The following is a 15297-nucleotide window of genomic DNA, read 5'->3' as shown; positions in this document are numbered from 1 at the left end:
GTAGAGTCTGTGATCTGGTAACAGATGGATGGTCATGTCCTGACCAATGACCTCGATGCCAGCATCAACACACCTGTCACCTGTCTGTGGATTTATTACCCCAGGTATGGAATCTTGGCTTTGCTATTTGCTGTGTGACCTTAGGCGAGTTTCTTAACCTCTTTGGGCTTCGATGTCCACATGAACTCAGCATAGGGTCTCGCTTAGCAACATGGCGCAGGACAGCACCTTTAAAACCAGGGAGTCGGCTTGGACTTGTGAGTCAAGTCCAGTTTTCCGTGGGGAAATTTTGCTTAGGCACCGAGGCCCGCACGTGGCAAGCCTACTGCGGAGTTCGGGAGTGCGAGCGGAGGAAGTGGGGCCCGGCTCCGTAAAGGCCGAGCTCTCCCTTTCGAGAGAGCCGCAATCCCGGCCGTGACCAAGAACTAAAAATCGAGCCAAGAGGGAGCTACTTTCCGCGGCGACAGTCGTCCTCTCGGCCGCTCCCCTGCTCCCAGGCGCCGTCCCCTACCAGGCCAAGGGCGGCGCTGCAGCCCCGGCGCCCAGACGCTGCGGGTGCGGCGCGGCCCCGGGGCCCGGGTGGGGGAGGCGGGGGTGGGCCCCGCGGTCACGTGAGCCGGGCCAGCTGTTCGTAGGGGGCGGCGGGCCCGAGCGCCGGGAGTCTGGGGAGGGGGGAGCTCCCGACGGTCGCCTCCGCCACTGCAGCTGCAGCCCCCGATGTCGCCGCAGTAATCGTCGCCGCGGCAGCACCCGCACCCTCGGCGGCCGCAGCATCAGCACCGCAGAGCCGAGCCCGGAGCCCGCCGCCCCGCAGGTGAGCCGCGGCGGGCACGGCTGGGAGCGCGGCGCGTCCTCAGCCGCTTCTCCCCGAGCGTTTCAGCCGCGTCCGCCATCGCCGTCCCCTGTGCCTCGTTGCCAACCCCTGTCCCTCCGAACCCGCGGGGAGCGCTACCCCGGGCCGAAACCCGGCGGGTGGTGGCTAGGGCAGACTGGGGTCTCTGGGGGAACGGGGGAGAGGTGGCTTCGGCCCGGGTGGCGGTGACTCGGGCTAGTAGGTTGAAGGGGCGCAGGAGAGGGACGCCCCACCCCGGGGCGCGGGCACTGCCGCCTGGTTTGAGCCCGTCTCCCCGCTGTACACCCCAACCCCATCCTTTGCCCTGACCTCCGGGTGCTTTTCCTGTGTTTCCATTTCCTGGTAGCCAAGTTGCTGCCCCGCTGGCGTGTGTGCCTGTGCCCCTCTCCCAACCCCGCCACCTCTCGGGCTGCTCCCGGGGTTCGCAGCTCGCTCGGTGGTGGCATTGCTGGTGGTGGAGTGGGCCTGACACCTTGCCGGGAGGTAGCGCACCTGCCACCCGGGTAGCGCGAACATGGCTGCCTGGTGGGGCCCGCTGTCCTTGACCTGGCTCTGCGCCTACGTCCATCCGGTTTGCGATCGCGAATCCTGACCAGGGGACTGCCCTCCCCTAAGGGCTGTTGCTGTCGTCTATGCGGGCTGCAGGACTTGACACAACAACCCCCCCCTCCCCGCCCCCAGCCACACTCGGGGAGGTTCTTGGGTGTGTGTGGGGGGTGCCAGGACAGGTACGCCATGGCGCCAGGACACTTACTGGTAGAAGGTACTCGTGCATTTCTCCTATGATTATGCACTTCAGTCCTCGGTTCGCTTGAATGTCCAGGCGCTGATTATTTGGCGTCATCACTGCTGAGGTCTGAGACTAGTGTGGTCTGCAAAACAGGGGGGAAGCTTGAACTTTTAGGGAATTGACGAGAACTCGGATTTAGGGCTTTAAAATCTCCATTAAACCCAAGTGCATCTAAGGAAGCTGTCATTCGCTCTGACTCAAAACTGAGTTGGTAGGGTTTTACATATGGGCTTTCTGGATTTGCTATTTAATTCTGACTTGCGATTGTCTCGAATTACACTTGTGTCCAGCTTCCCCGGTGTGTGTGTGTGTGTGTGTGCGCGCCAACTGTGTTCCAAGCCTGACCAGAAGATGCCATGGGTTGCAGAGGAAACCTATGTTAATTCAAAATGGCAGCATGAAAAAAACCAGGCCAGGCGGAAGCCGTACAAACCACAGCTAACATCAGCTGCCCCCTGACTTAAGCCTTGGTGAGGAAATCGGCAGCAGGAAGGCTGTCCTGGGTGTTGCTGCCGCTGGTCCTAAGAGGTAGGGAGTGATTCTTGCAGCAGGCTAGATTTTAGGGGGCAGTAGGGTCGTGGGGAGGTGAAGTGGGAAGTGTGGGGAGCTGTAATTATCTTCTCTAATTTATTGAAAGCTGGTGTAAGACCTAATTAGAATTCTCTGTGATTTTGATCTGATTTTCTCCAGGCTCCACTAAGGATGATTTATGTGGCTGCTTGTGTCTGTTTGATGCATAACTTCTGTTTATTTTATACCTACGAGTGGCTCTTAAAAGAAATGATTGTCGGGGCTCCTGGGTGGCTCAGTCCTTAAGCGTTTGCCTTCAGTTCAGGTCATGATCCCGGGGTCCTGGGATCGAGCCACGCATCATTGGGCTCCCTGCTCCACGGGAAGCCTGCTTCTCCCTCTCCCCCTCCCCCTGCTTGTGTTCCCTCTCTCGCTGTGTCTCTGTCTGTCAAATAAATAAATAAAATCTTTAAAAAAAAAAAAAAGAAATGAGTGTCTAGTGTAAACATCACCCGAGAACAGTACATAACAAATACCAGGTTCTTAGAGCAAGTTTCAATGGAAGAACTGATATAGCTCCATGATCAAGCACCCAGGCATCAGAGAATGATAAATTCTTGAAAGGTGACTCAATTTAGGATTTTTTTTTTTTTTAAAGATTTTGTTTATTTATCTGACAGAGAGAGACATAGTGAGAGCAGGAACACAAGCAGGGGGAGTAGGAGAGGGAGAAGCAGGCTTCCCGCGGAGCAGGGAGCCCGATACGGGACTCGATCCCAGGACCCTGGGATCATGACCTGAGCTGAAGGCAGACGCTTAACGACTGAGCCACCCAGGCACCCTAGGATTTTTTTTTTTAACAGCCTTTCTTTCTGGTTTTGCTGCTGTCTGCCAGCCATCTCCTCATTTAGGAAGGGGGAGATGCATGAGGAGGCAAGTGTTTCAGGGATAATGGAATAGAGGATGATCAGTGCTATGGTCAGGAATGGCGAGCTGGAAGCACTCTGCTGTCAACCCCCTTTTTACAGCCTGGGAGGCTGAATCCAGCCGGGTGACTGGGCAGCACCCAAGGTCATATAGCTTGTTGGCAACTGGCAGTGAGGATCGAAATCCAGGTCTCGTAACTGCCCAGGTCAGGGTTCCACATGCTACCTTTCACAGCCTGGGTAAAAGGGACAAACCTGTCATTATGAGGATGGCAAACAGAGCAATTCAAAAGCAAACTGTAACATGAATTTAAAAATCAATGGGTATTTAAAGTAAGTGACTACATCTTAGTTTCCAAATTCAGAACCATTTAACTTCTTTTTAAAGATTTAATTAATTTATTTATTTGAGAGAGAGAGAGAGAGAGAGAGCGTGCACAAGCAGAGGGAATAGCAGAGGGAGAGTGAGAAGCATGCCCCCCGTTGAGCAGGGAGCCTGATGAGATGCGGGACTGGATCCCAGGACCCAAAGGCAGACGCTTAACCGGCTGAGCCACCCAGGCGCCCCCAAACCATTTAACTTCTTAAACTGTGTGCACCTCATATCCACATTTTCCAGTGACTAGACTGCTTCTATATTTAAGCACCAAAAACATAATTTTAGTCATATTCTTTAAGGTGAAAAACACATTCTTTGATTAAAAAATGGGTGGCTTGTGTTTGTGGAGAATCATTAGGTCAATTTCTTTTTAAAAGAAACCAAGTGGGATATGTAATAGCTTTTGAGTATGTAAAAGGTAAACAAGGAACCTTTTTTTTTTTTTTCAAGATTTTAAAGCGAGAGAGGGAACACAAGCAGGGGGAGTGGGAGAGGGACAAGCAGGCTTCCCGCTGAGCAGGGAGCCCGATGTGGGGCTCGATCCCAGGACCCTGGGATCATGACCTGAGCCGAAGGCAGACGCTTAACGACTGAGCCACCCAGGTGCCCCAGGAACCTATTTAAAATAACTTTGAAGCAGCACTGGATAGAGAGGCTTTTTCTAGAATTTAATTTGAATTCTCTTGGTCATATACCAGTAACCACAGATCTACTAAAGCCAAACTGGAAAGTGTGCATGGGTTAATATTTGCGCAGAAGTGGTGAGGATACAAAATATTTCTTCTGGGCATTCCATTTCTTCAGCCCAGTGATCTGTAGAAGGAGAAGGTGCGCAGGTTGCAGGGAATAGAAGAATAATTTGCAATGGTGAAGCGGATGGGAGCTAGGTATGGATGATTATGTGCAAGGGAAGACTGATGATGATGCCACACATGCTGTTTAAAAAGAACTGGAAAAAAAATAAAAAATAAAAAAGAACTTGCATTAGGACATGAATGTGAAGATTCATTCACTTAAATTCCCCTGATATGCCAAAGATATTTAAAATCACAAGGTTTGGAAATACTTACCCATGTGCAATTTGTGTTTGTTGGAGAACAATAATCCAAAGTTATTTTTAGAAAGTCACCCATGATCTCTTCATCCAGCAATAATCAGTCCTTAGGAAAGTTTGGGGCCATTTTCATTGGAATGAGAGCCTACGTCTGTGCTGTCCAATTCAATAGCCAGTAGCCACTACCCGCATGGGGCTCTTGAGCACTTGAAATGTGGCTAGTCCAACCGAGATGTGTGAACTACCCCCAGATTTCAAAATTTGTATGAAAAAAAAGAATTTAAAATACCTCATTAATAATTTGTGTATTGATTATATATTGAAGTAATATTTTAGATATATTCAGTTTGCATAGAATATATTATTAACAATAGTTTCACCAGTTTCTCTTTATTTTTTTAGATGTGGCTCCTAGAAAACATAAGATTATATGATGTGGTTTGCATCTATCTTTCATTAGACTGTATTGGTCTAGATCATTAACAGAGAGTGGAGGTTGGTTGAGGTGTGTGGTACTGTGCACAGAACTGGGTGTGTAAGGAGAGAGACACTTGAATAGAAGCTGGAGGGAGACAGAGTGGATGGAGAAGGACTACCAGGAGGGAGTGCTCAGGGACCCTTGGTAGTTGGAGAGCATGAGTATGAAGTGTGCTAGGGCTGCTGAGTTATGAGACTTCTGAGGTGGAAAAAGCAGAGTGTGCAGTTATCCAGGGTTTGAAGTCAATGGAATTGTGGTTGGCAGGGGTTGTGGTGGTGGGACAGGAACCAGAGTGGTGGAAAGGCAGCATGGACACAACTGGAAAGTAACTTCCAAGTCTGAGATGTCTGGTTTCACAAATATATCTAACACATCAAAATGAGATGAACACATCTCATTCAGGGTCCAAGCTCTGGTTCTGCCTCTAATTAAGGGTGTGACCTTGAGCAAGTCATTCGTCAAGATGCTTCTCAGTCTCCTTCTTTTTAAAATGGGATGAACAAGAGCTGTCCACCAACTTGTTAGGTGATTTCCGTGGAATGAGATATGGCATATTAAAACATAAGGGTTTATTAGAATTTATATTGCTTTATTACAACACTACACCCTGAGATCACTTTTACTTCTACACATGTGCATACGAGGACAACAACAACAAAAAGACCAGCCTTCCTCTGGTTCTACCAATATGTGTTCTAAAAATTAAAAATTTTGAGTAATAATATTTTGGGGGGGATTAAGAGTGAGTTGGGGATCTGCACAGATTTCTCCCCTGCTTTCCCCATCCCAAATAGTTAATTATCCCAACAACATTTATTGTTCAAGACATCCTTTCACCTTGCCTTCAAATTCAGCCTTCATCGTACACTAATTTCCTACATTATATGGGTATATTTCAGTAGTGTCTACTCTGTTAATCTGTCTATTCTTGTGTCAGTATTGAACTGTTGTAATTACTGAAACTTCATAACATGGTTTAATACCATGCAGGGCTACTTTTTCCTCATTAGTTTTCATTTATGAAACTTCTTGGCTTGTCCCACATCCTTTCTAGATGAGCTTCAGGATCATTTTTGGTCAGGTTGTATCCAAGATTGATTGCTGCCTAGTGACTCCATGGATTACTGTAGGGAAGACTGGCACCTCCATATAGCATTGGATCTTCCCAGCAAAGCACAGTCATCTCTCCCTGCCCTTCAGATCTTCTATGTCCCCATAAAGCCTTACAGTTTTCTTCATCGAGGAGTTGTACATCTCTCTCTAGTAAACTTATCAGAAAATGGGCAGAAGCCCTATAAAGAAAACTACAGAACGCCAGTGATAGGCTTAGAAGCTCACACCAACAGACATGCTTCCTGCCTTTGGATGGCAGGTAGAGTTGGGATGGTTAGGGCATTCTGGAGTCTGGGTTCTCTCTCTCCTACTTTCTTGTTATATGACTCCGGACAAGACTTAACCACTCTTGATCTCAATTTTCTCATCTTTAAAAAGGGGATAATAAGCGTCTCCTGGGTAGCTCAGTCAGTTAAGTGGGCTCAGGTCACTATCTCAGAGTTCTGGGATCCAGTCCTGTGTTGGGCTCCGCACTCAGCAGGGAGCCTGTTTCTCCCTTCCCCTCTGCGCCTCTCCCCACTCATGCATGTGCTCTCTCTCTCTCAAATAAATGAATAAAATCTTTAAAAAAGGGGGGAATAATGATACCTTTGTGATGTGGTTATTATAAGGATTAAATTATTGTATTATTTATATATTATATAGATTTATATATATTGCTTAGCATGTTACTAAGCACATAGTGAATACTTCATACTCTTAAGAATAATAGTAATACGTAGGATTGTAAGATTTTACATGTTTTACATTATTATGTATAATAATGTAAGATTTTGTGATTTTAATTATTTTAGTTACTCCTGTCAAATGAATCTATAAAGCCAGTATCATTTTTGGATCATAGGTCCAGAGAGACTCTGGAAACATTTTGCCAAATTTTTAAAAAGTTCAATGGAACTTGGGAAAGAAATGGATGGAAGAGCTAAGAAATGTAAAAGACAGTTATTGGGGGTGAGGTAGGATCTGTACTTGCTTTGTCTCTGAGGTAGATGAGCCACAACCCTCTAGCACTTTGTTCTTGCCCTGTACCAAGGATAGGCACATCCTCTCCCATCGTTCTGTGGGTCTCTTCTACCCTCACTGTCATCCTTACCCCCAGTCTGGGCCTTATATGGAATGGTCTTCTCAGCAACTCTTAAGGATGGTTACAAAGCTCTTGTAGTGAAAGAGTTGGCTAAGATCACATGTCCCATTTCCTTTGGGACGGAGGAGCAACCGGCCATCCAAGAAAGCAAGAGTGACGTAAGCATTAATCACACCCTCTTCTAGAAGCTCCCCATGTTTAGGATGGTGGTGAGCTGAACTGAATGGAATGTGAGGTCACTCAGTCAGGGTGACTGGGAGGGGAGGGGGCTGAGGGCTAACCAGCTTGAGCTTCACCCGAAGCAGAGACAGGTTAATGTTCCCTTCTTCTGTTCTTAATAGTTAGCCTAAATCTCCCAGTGCTTAATATACTCCCCTAAGGTGAGCTACATATCCTTGAAAGCTCCTATAAGCATTTCCAATCATTATTTTAAGTTGGGTTGCTGCCCTTCTCTCTTGGTTGTGTTCATGAGCACCTCTTCTAGGTGGTAAAGACCTTGAAAACATCGTTTTAGTTCCATTTTCTCTTTGGTTGAACAAGGTGCTTGTAGGTGGTTAGGGGCTCAAAATACATATTGGTAATTGATCTGACTTCTTAAAAATTCTATTAAAGTAAGGTAGTGATCAGAGGCCCCTCTGAATATCTTTTTCTCCTCTCAAAGTAAAACCTTAGTGTATTTTTAAAATTGCACTTAGAAGTGCCCTAGTGACCTAAAAGAATTAAATGAAATGTCTTAAAATGTCTTTCTTAAGCACTAAAGGAATCGGATTTTTTAAATAATTAAAAACCCAATAAAGTAATATGAGCTTGCTATAAATTTAAAATGACATAACTAGATAAAGTAAAATTTAAAGCTTCTGTCTCTGTATCCCATCCTTACTTTCACTGCCAATTCTCAGTTAGATATTAATCCATTAATCCTTCAAGGTTCTTTTCTCTCTTTCTCCCCCCCTTTTGTATATAGTTATATTTACATAAATGTATGAATACACATACATATATGTATATACATATATACATGCATATATTCACATATACGAATACAGGTTTATTTTGATAATAAAATGGGATACATTTTCTAATGGTAAAACACAGCAAATGGCTCTAGCATTAATGGGTATTTACAAAGTAGTTTTTAAGTCAAATTTTGCCAGACGTAATAAAGTTATCCTCTGGTTACCAGCAAGATTTAAGTCTTACTACTTTATTTCTTCTGTAGGAAATGAATTGTTAGCCAATTTTTTACAGGGACAGAATGTGAATCAACATTTTAAGAATGATTGAGAAGAGTTTTGAAATCCCGGTTTGCAGAGTTAACAGGTACGTATCAAATCACATTCGTGGGAAAAGATCAGAATAGACAATGCATTATTTAGATGGGAGACGAAAGCAGATGGTGGGAATAGGAAGGTCATAATTCAAAGCAACCTTGCCAAATTGGTGGACACCATGGCAGCAATGTCAGAAACGAGAACAGAAGGAAATGAAAGGGCCCTAGATGTGGCTTGCTTAGTAGCTTCCAGATCTTTCCCACAGAGAATGCTTTTGGCAGCTAACCACGTACCTGCCTACCTCAAACACATTCTTCCTTTATCTCCATTATCATTATGTCTCAAGAACTTTGTTTTTTTTAGAACAAGTTAAAGGAGCAAGACTTGAGTGTTTCTGTATTCTGTATATGCTATATGTATTATCTCATTTAATCCCCATAATAGTTCGTGGTGGACATCATGGCTACACTTTATAGATGAAGAATTTAGTAAGTGGAGCAACTGTACATGGAATTGGGGCCTGCCTGATCCTTTCTTAAGAAGCTATAATGTAACCTCTTCGAGAGATTAACTTAACTGCACAGTCTAACCTGTATCATTAATGTGATACAAGTCGTTTGCTTTCTTTGTGTTACTGTGAAAGCTGGAAAATGTCTTCCAACCTGCCACATATTGGAAAACATCTTCCTTACAATGAACTTGATATGACTATATTTTTCTAATTTGGCAAGCTTGAGTGGAAAATTAATCTTGCTTGTGCTATTTATCTACTCTTTCCTGCAATTAAAAAAAATTGTTATATGCATGAGAAATGGATGCCATTCAACTAATCTCTCTTCTTTCCTTCACTCTAATAAAATCCCTAAAAAGGCTCTTCTTTTTTCTGGCTCAAATTCTCACTTTCTATCCAAGGTAGAGGAGTCATGATAGTTGCCAATCTTGCAGCCCTGAGTTTTCTTGTAAGTGATACCATATTTTAAATACCCCAGAGTGATGGACAGACCACTGGGTGTGGTGGAGTTTTTGCAGATGGTCCTTAAATTCACATGTGTCCCAACCTTGAATGTACACAAACTAAATAATGACCATATATATCTGCACTACTGTTTTTCAAATAGTATAGGATTCTCTTGCCATTTAGTACATGCAAACCCATTGGAAGTGTTACCAAAGCCAACTACAATGACTGTTATGTGGGGGTTTCCATGAAAAGTTTTTGACATTTATAAGTTGGAAAGCATCATATTAGAATATTTTGCCTTATAGAGAAATTCCTGGAGTGATGTGAAGAATACTTTTGTGAAGTGACCATTTACCACTTAACTTATTCAATGAATAAATGCAGATTTTGATGTACAGCATTCCATTTGACTATATATAGAAAGCTCTCTCTACATTTCCTTAGTTTATCACATGAATCATTAAGTTAGACATTTGGCCTTACTCATATTTCTCATTGTGACCATATATTGCAAATGAAGCAGAATCAGATTTGGCCCAAAGGTAAACATGAGTTCATTTGCCATGACTGAGTTATACGGTTCTCCCCAATTCCCGGGTCTCTGCCCTATTGCAAGACTATATTTATTACCTGCAGTGAGTTAGGATAATAGATTATTTTGATTGCAACTCTTCCTTTTCTTTTTTTTTTTTCTTTTTAAATATTTTCATTACAAATTCTGTGCTTTGGGAAATTTGAAAATACCTGAATATATGGAGGTTAAGAAATCGTGATTCTGCAACCCAGAGATACTATCACTCTTAAAAATTTTGTTGCATTTCCTTATGATCTTTTTGCATCATCTATTTAGATAATATACATAATTTGAATGATACCATATTTAATTTGTGTGACCTCTTTTCATTTCACCAGGTTGACTCTGTGTTTTATATATTTTCCAGCTTTCCATGATATGTATAGATAGCCAATTACATATCATATGTTTGTTTTGTTTTGTTTTTTGATTCTTATTGTCATCTAAATGCTGTATTTTGGGGGAGGCGAATGAAGCAGCAGGGCCCATTAAATTATCAGGGGTTATGATGAAGTTGAATAGTCATTAATTACCTGGAATTTTGGTTTTACAATTTTTATTTATTTAAAATTGCGAGCGGGGTGGGGAGGGGCAGTGGGCGAGAATCTTTTTTTTTTTTTTAAGATTTATTTATTTATTATTTGAGAGAGATAGAGTGCAAGAATGGGGGGCAGGGTAGAAGGAGAGGCAGAGGGAGAGGGAGAGAGAGTCTCCGGGCCCAGTGCAGAGCCTGACGTGGGGCCCGATCCCACAACCCCGAGATCACAACCCCAGCTGAAACAAAGAGTCTGATGCCCAACTGACTGAGCCACCCAGGCACCCTGAGAGAAAGAATCTCAGGCAGACTCCATGCCCAGCATGGAGCCCAACACTGGGCTCGATCTCATGACCCTGAGATCATGACCTGAGCCGAAACCAAGAGTCAGACCCTTAACTGACTGAGCCACCCAGGCACCCCAGTTTTGCAGTTTTTAAATAGACACTCTTTTCATTTCTTCTAGCTAATAACCTTTATTATAGTATGTTTGGAATGAGTAACGACTAAGTTTGTGATCATTTCAATCATTAAGAAAAAAGTATACAGAGGATATTTCTTAGCCGTCTTACTGATTTAGAAATATTCAGCTACTTGAGATTATATTTAACTCTTCTTTTTTTTCTGGCTCAAATTCTCACTTTCTATCCAAGGCAGAGGAGTCATGATAGTTGCCCAATCTTGGATCTGTTCAATGAAGAACTTTTTTTTTTTAAAGGCATTTTTAAAGAGTTGGATGAAACTTTACTTCCTTAAAGTAGTAAAAATGCAAAACATTGAAATAACAATTAACAATCCAAATCTTCCTGATGATCATGCACTCTGATTTCCCTGTGTTAAAGCTAGAGACCAGGAAAGCATAGCCTCCTACTCCTCCATTTGTCATATTAGGGAAAAGAAAACCCTGCTTTCTCAAGTTAACCAGAGATGGGTTTCACCCTCCTTTGTCCTGAAGGCAGAGAGTATTGCTGCCAGTGCTGTTGCTGAATTGAGCAACATTCAATTAAAATTAAATGGTTTCCTTAAAAATAAAATTGAGAGAGAAGAAGGCAGAAAGTTGATGGCCTTTGAGGCTGGTGGATGCCTTGAGGGGGTTCATAGTACTGTCACGTGTGTGCTGCAAATTTCCACAGTCAAAGAGCCAGGCAGAAAGAATGAGTAATGCTTTTGAGGAGCAAAGAGGTTAAATAACCTGCACTTGTGGGTATTGCATACCAGTCTAAACTGGCTGCGTCAGAATCACCTGGGCATTTGTTAGAAATCTCCTGCCTGTAATCTCAGCCTAGATGTACTGAACAGAATCTACAAGGAGGGTGTGCCTAGGAATCTGCCATTTTAACAAACTCTCCAGATGATTTTGATGCGTGGTCAAATATGAGTACCATGCATGGAACCACAGCATGGGAGCCCGTTGGCAAAATGAGATTTTCCTGCTCTTTTTCTCTCATTGAAAGTAAAATATAGATATGTCCCTTCCCCTTCATTTATTCAACAAACATTTTTCAGGGTCTTATTATGTGCCAGTCTGTGCGCTGGGTGCCAGGGAAGTAAGGGTTTATGTAAGAGTTCTTGCCTTCATGGGAATTACAGTCTGATGAGCAGAGACAGGTATCTTGAAACTTGAGGGAAAGAGATACGGCAGGGTAGTGGGAACCAGAGGCTCACCTTTTTCCCCATTGCACTAACATACCAAACCAAACTAAGATCCCTCTCCATCCCCCTACTCCAATAATCCTCCCTCAAAGAGGTATCTAAGCCCCAAACAAGTTACGAGTAATAACTCCAAGAAAACATTCCCCGTATTAGATCAGTCCATTGCTATTTCTAACCTTAAAAGAAATTTGAACATCTCATCATGTGCTGTGCTTTATTTTATTTTATTTATTTTTTAAAAATTTATTTTTTAATTTCGGAAGAGGAGAGAGAGAGAGGACCCTGAGATCATGACCTGAGCCGAAATCAAAAGTCACATGCTTAACCAACTGACCCATCCAGGCACCCCTCGTGTGCTTTGCTTTAAAAAGTTATTTATTATAGAAAATTACAAGCATATACGGTATAGAACAGTATATTAAACCACTGTGTACCCATTACCCAACTTCAGCCATTTTTATTACATAGCCAAACTTGTCTCATCTGGACTTTCACTGTTTCTTCCCACACTGGATTACTTTCATTATATCATTTCACATGGAAATATTCCACTATGTATCTCTAAAAGATACGGGCTCTTTTTTCAGACATAACCATAATGTCAGAATATCTAAAACAAGAATTCCTCCATATCATCGAATATTCAATCAGTGTTCACATTTCCCCAGCTGTCTTATAAAGTTTTTGTATCGTTTATTTAAATCAGGATCCAAATAAATTCCATGCAGTTGGCTGATATATATCTTAAGTAACTTTGTCTCTTAATCTTTCTTTCCTTGCAGGTTTTGTTGTTGTTACTGAAGAAATCAGATTTGTCCTATAGTTTCTCCCAGTCTAGACTTTCCTGATTGCCTCTCTCTGGTGTCATCTGCATTCTCTGTAAACCGATGGTTAAGATCTGGAGGCTCTATCACTCCAGTTTGATTCTTTATGCACATTTTAGTTACACTTTGGACCATGTGTCTGATGTGCCAGGTGTAAACTGTTGGTGAGAAAGGGTGAGGAGCCATAGTAGGGATTGGTGTTAATGATGGCAAACCATCACCAGTGAGTAAGAGGGAGGAAAGTAAACATTTATTAATCACCCACTGTATACAGCCACAGGACCTGGTGCTTTCCATATGCTCTCACATAAATGCAAGTGCTATGTTGTGTATGGGGGATTAGTTCCATTTTCACATGTGGAAATTCTGGTGCAGAGAGTTCATAACCTGCCTATTTCTTGCAGATGGTGGGTGGAGTCAGATATGAGCAAGAGTCTGTTTGTCTTAAAGTGTATCATTCTCTTGCTTCTGTACACACGGGGCTGCAGGGCCAAGTAGGCATGGTAAATGAGTACAGCTGACCCAACACTGAAAAAAGAAAGAACGAGAAAAGCAATAGCCCTAGGATGAGGCTAGGTGGCACTGTCTTTGGCCTCAGTGTCAGGGCGTGGAGGGGACTGTGGGGAGGAGCCCCTACTCAGCTCCAGTCTTGATGTCATGCAGGAATGTGGACGCAGTGTTGCCAGATCTTTTGAGTTTTCTGAAGTCAAGTATCTGAATTTCTATGAAAAAGCTCTAGATATAAAAATGCTAGCTGCTAATTCAGATTTTAAAAAACACTACCTAGGACAACATTGTGGGCCAAACCAAACCACCGTGCAGCCTGCCACCCCTGTCCCACCTCATGCTGCTCAGAGGTATGTCAGCTGAAGACTGTGCTGATGACCAAGGCAGTTAACTGTCACAGGGAGGTGTTGCCCCTGAAATTAGAGAAGGGGCCAAGACATCAAGTGACAATGAACCAAATCTTCAAAAGGTGACAGAGCATTTAGATACGTCAAGGAAAAAGCCAATTTCTGAAGTGTGAACAGATCAGACCTTGACAAAGGAACAGCGCTCCTCACGTACCTTTTCTCATCCTCTTGAGGACTGAGTCCTTACTGTGTTCTGGATGGTATTCTGAGTACTTGGTACATATTTGCAAGTTTCAGCTCATTTTCGCCTCACCACAGCCTCATCATTATCCTGTCATGGAAAGGTGATGGGTCTGAGATTCGAACCTAGGTTGACTCCAAAGCCTGCTTACTTACTTACTACCCTGTGTGGTCTTTCTTCTGTGAAATAGCTCCTCATTCAAGGCATTGAGTATTAGAAACTGGAATTCCCTGGCTGTGGGCTCCCAAAGCCTTATGCCCTACTATCTTGAGCTTTCAACAAAACACTTAGAAGGATCTTTCTTTCTTTGAGGCAGAGCTTGAGGACCCTTTTTTTAAAAACTTTTTTTTTTAAGATTTTATTTATTCATTTGACACACAGAGATACAGAGAGAGAGAGAGCATGAGCAGGGGGAGAGGCAGAGGGAGAGGGAGAAGCAGGCTCCCCACTGAGCCAGGAGCCCGATGCGGGACTGGATCCCAGGACCCTGGGATCATGACCTGAGCTGAAGGCAGACGCTTAACCATCTGAGCCACCCAGGCACCCTCTGAGGACCCTTTCATCGGTTTCAGTTAGCATTTACATCCAATTTCTAGTTAGATAATTCCTTTCCCAAACACCTTATATATTCTTTACAATCCCAACAGTAGATCTACGACAGAAAAACCAAGTCGTAAGTGACTACCCTTTATCCTGTTTTCACTTCAGCAGGAATGTCAATAATTAAATGAATTTATCAATAAATAGTATAAAATAATGTCTCCCTGGCTTTTCTGGAAGCTGGTAATTCACACACCCTGGATTTAAGCTTACCCAGTCCGCTTGGTAAAACTGGGAGCTTGCAGAGTGAGGAAGCCTTGTTGGACATTTGGGTTTCATTTTTGTGTGCAAGTAAAAGCACTTTGTCACAGTTCCTTGCGAGACAGTTAATAAGCCTCTAGCTTATAGAGACAGTCATTTTCTTCCTCTCAGGCAATTGAAGGGTTTCTTCTTATTGGGTAAGGTGACTGATGAGGGACAGACCCTCCGGAGCTTCACGGAGATAAAAGGGCAAGACGGTTTGGCAGTCAGGCAAAGAAAACCCCTGCTCGACTCAGGCGCAGAGCATTCATGCCCTGCAATAACAACTCACTGGACTTGAGGACAAAGACCTTCTCTCGCTTGCGGCTTCCTCCCTCCTTGTCTAGACATTCTGTA

The 15297-nt window shown here is 43.5% G+C and overlaps 1 protein-coding gene across 1 annotated transcript in view; it reads left to right on the top strand.

The window, feature by feature from the left end:
• Window positions 1-623: 623 nt before the first annotated feature.
• The window catches only part of SCRN1 (secernin 1), a 59139-nt gene continuing 44465 nt past the window's right edge, over window positions 624-15297 (top strand). Inside the window, exon 1 of the mRNA XM_036074480.2 lies at window positions 624-814. The gene's annotated coding sequence lies outside the window, so the exon portion shown is untranslated. The remainder of the gene's footprint in view (window positions 815-15297) is intronic.

Source organism: Halichoerus grypus, chromosome 12 (assembly GCF_964656455.1).
Source record: "Halichoerus grypus chromosome 12, mHalGry1.hap1.1, whole genome shotgun sequence".
Lineage (NCBI taxonomy): Eukaryota > Metazoa > Chordata > Mammalia > Carnivora > Phocidae > Halichoerus > Halichoerus grypus.
This window is presented reverse-complemented; position numbering and strand designations above follow the sequence as displayed.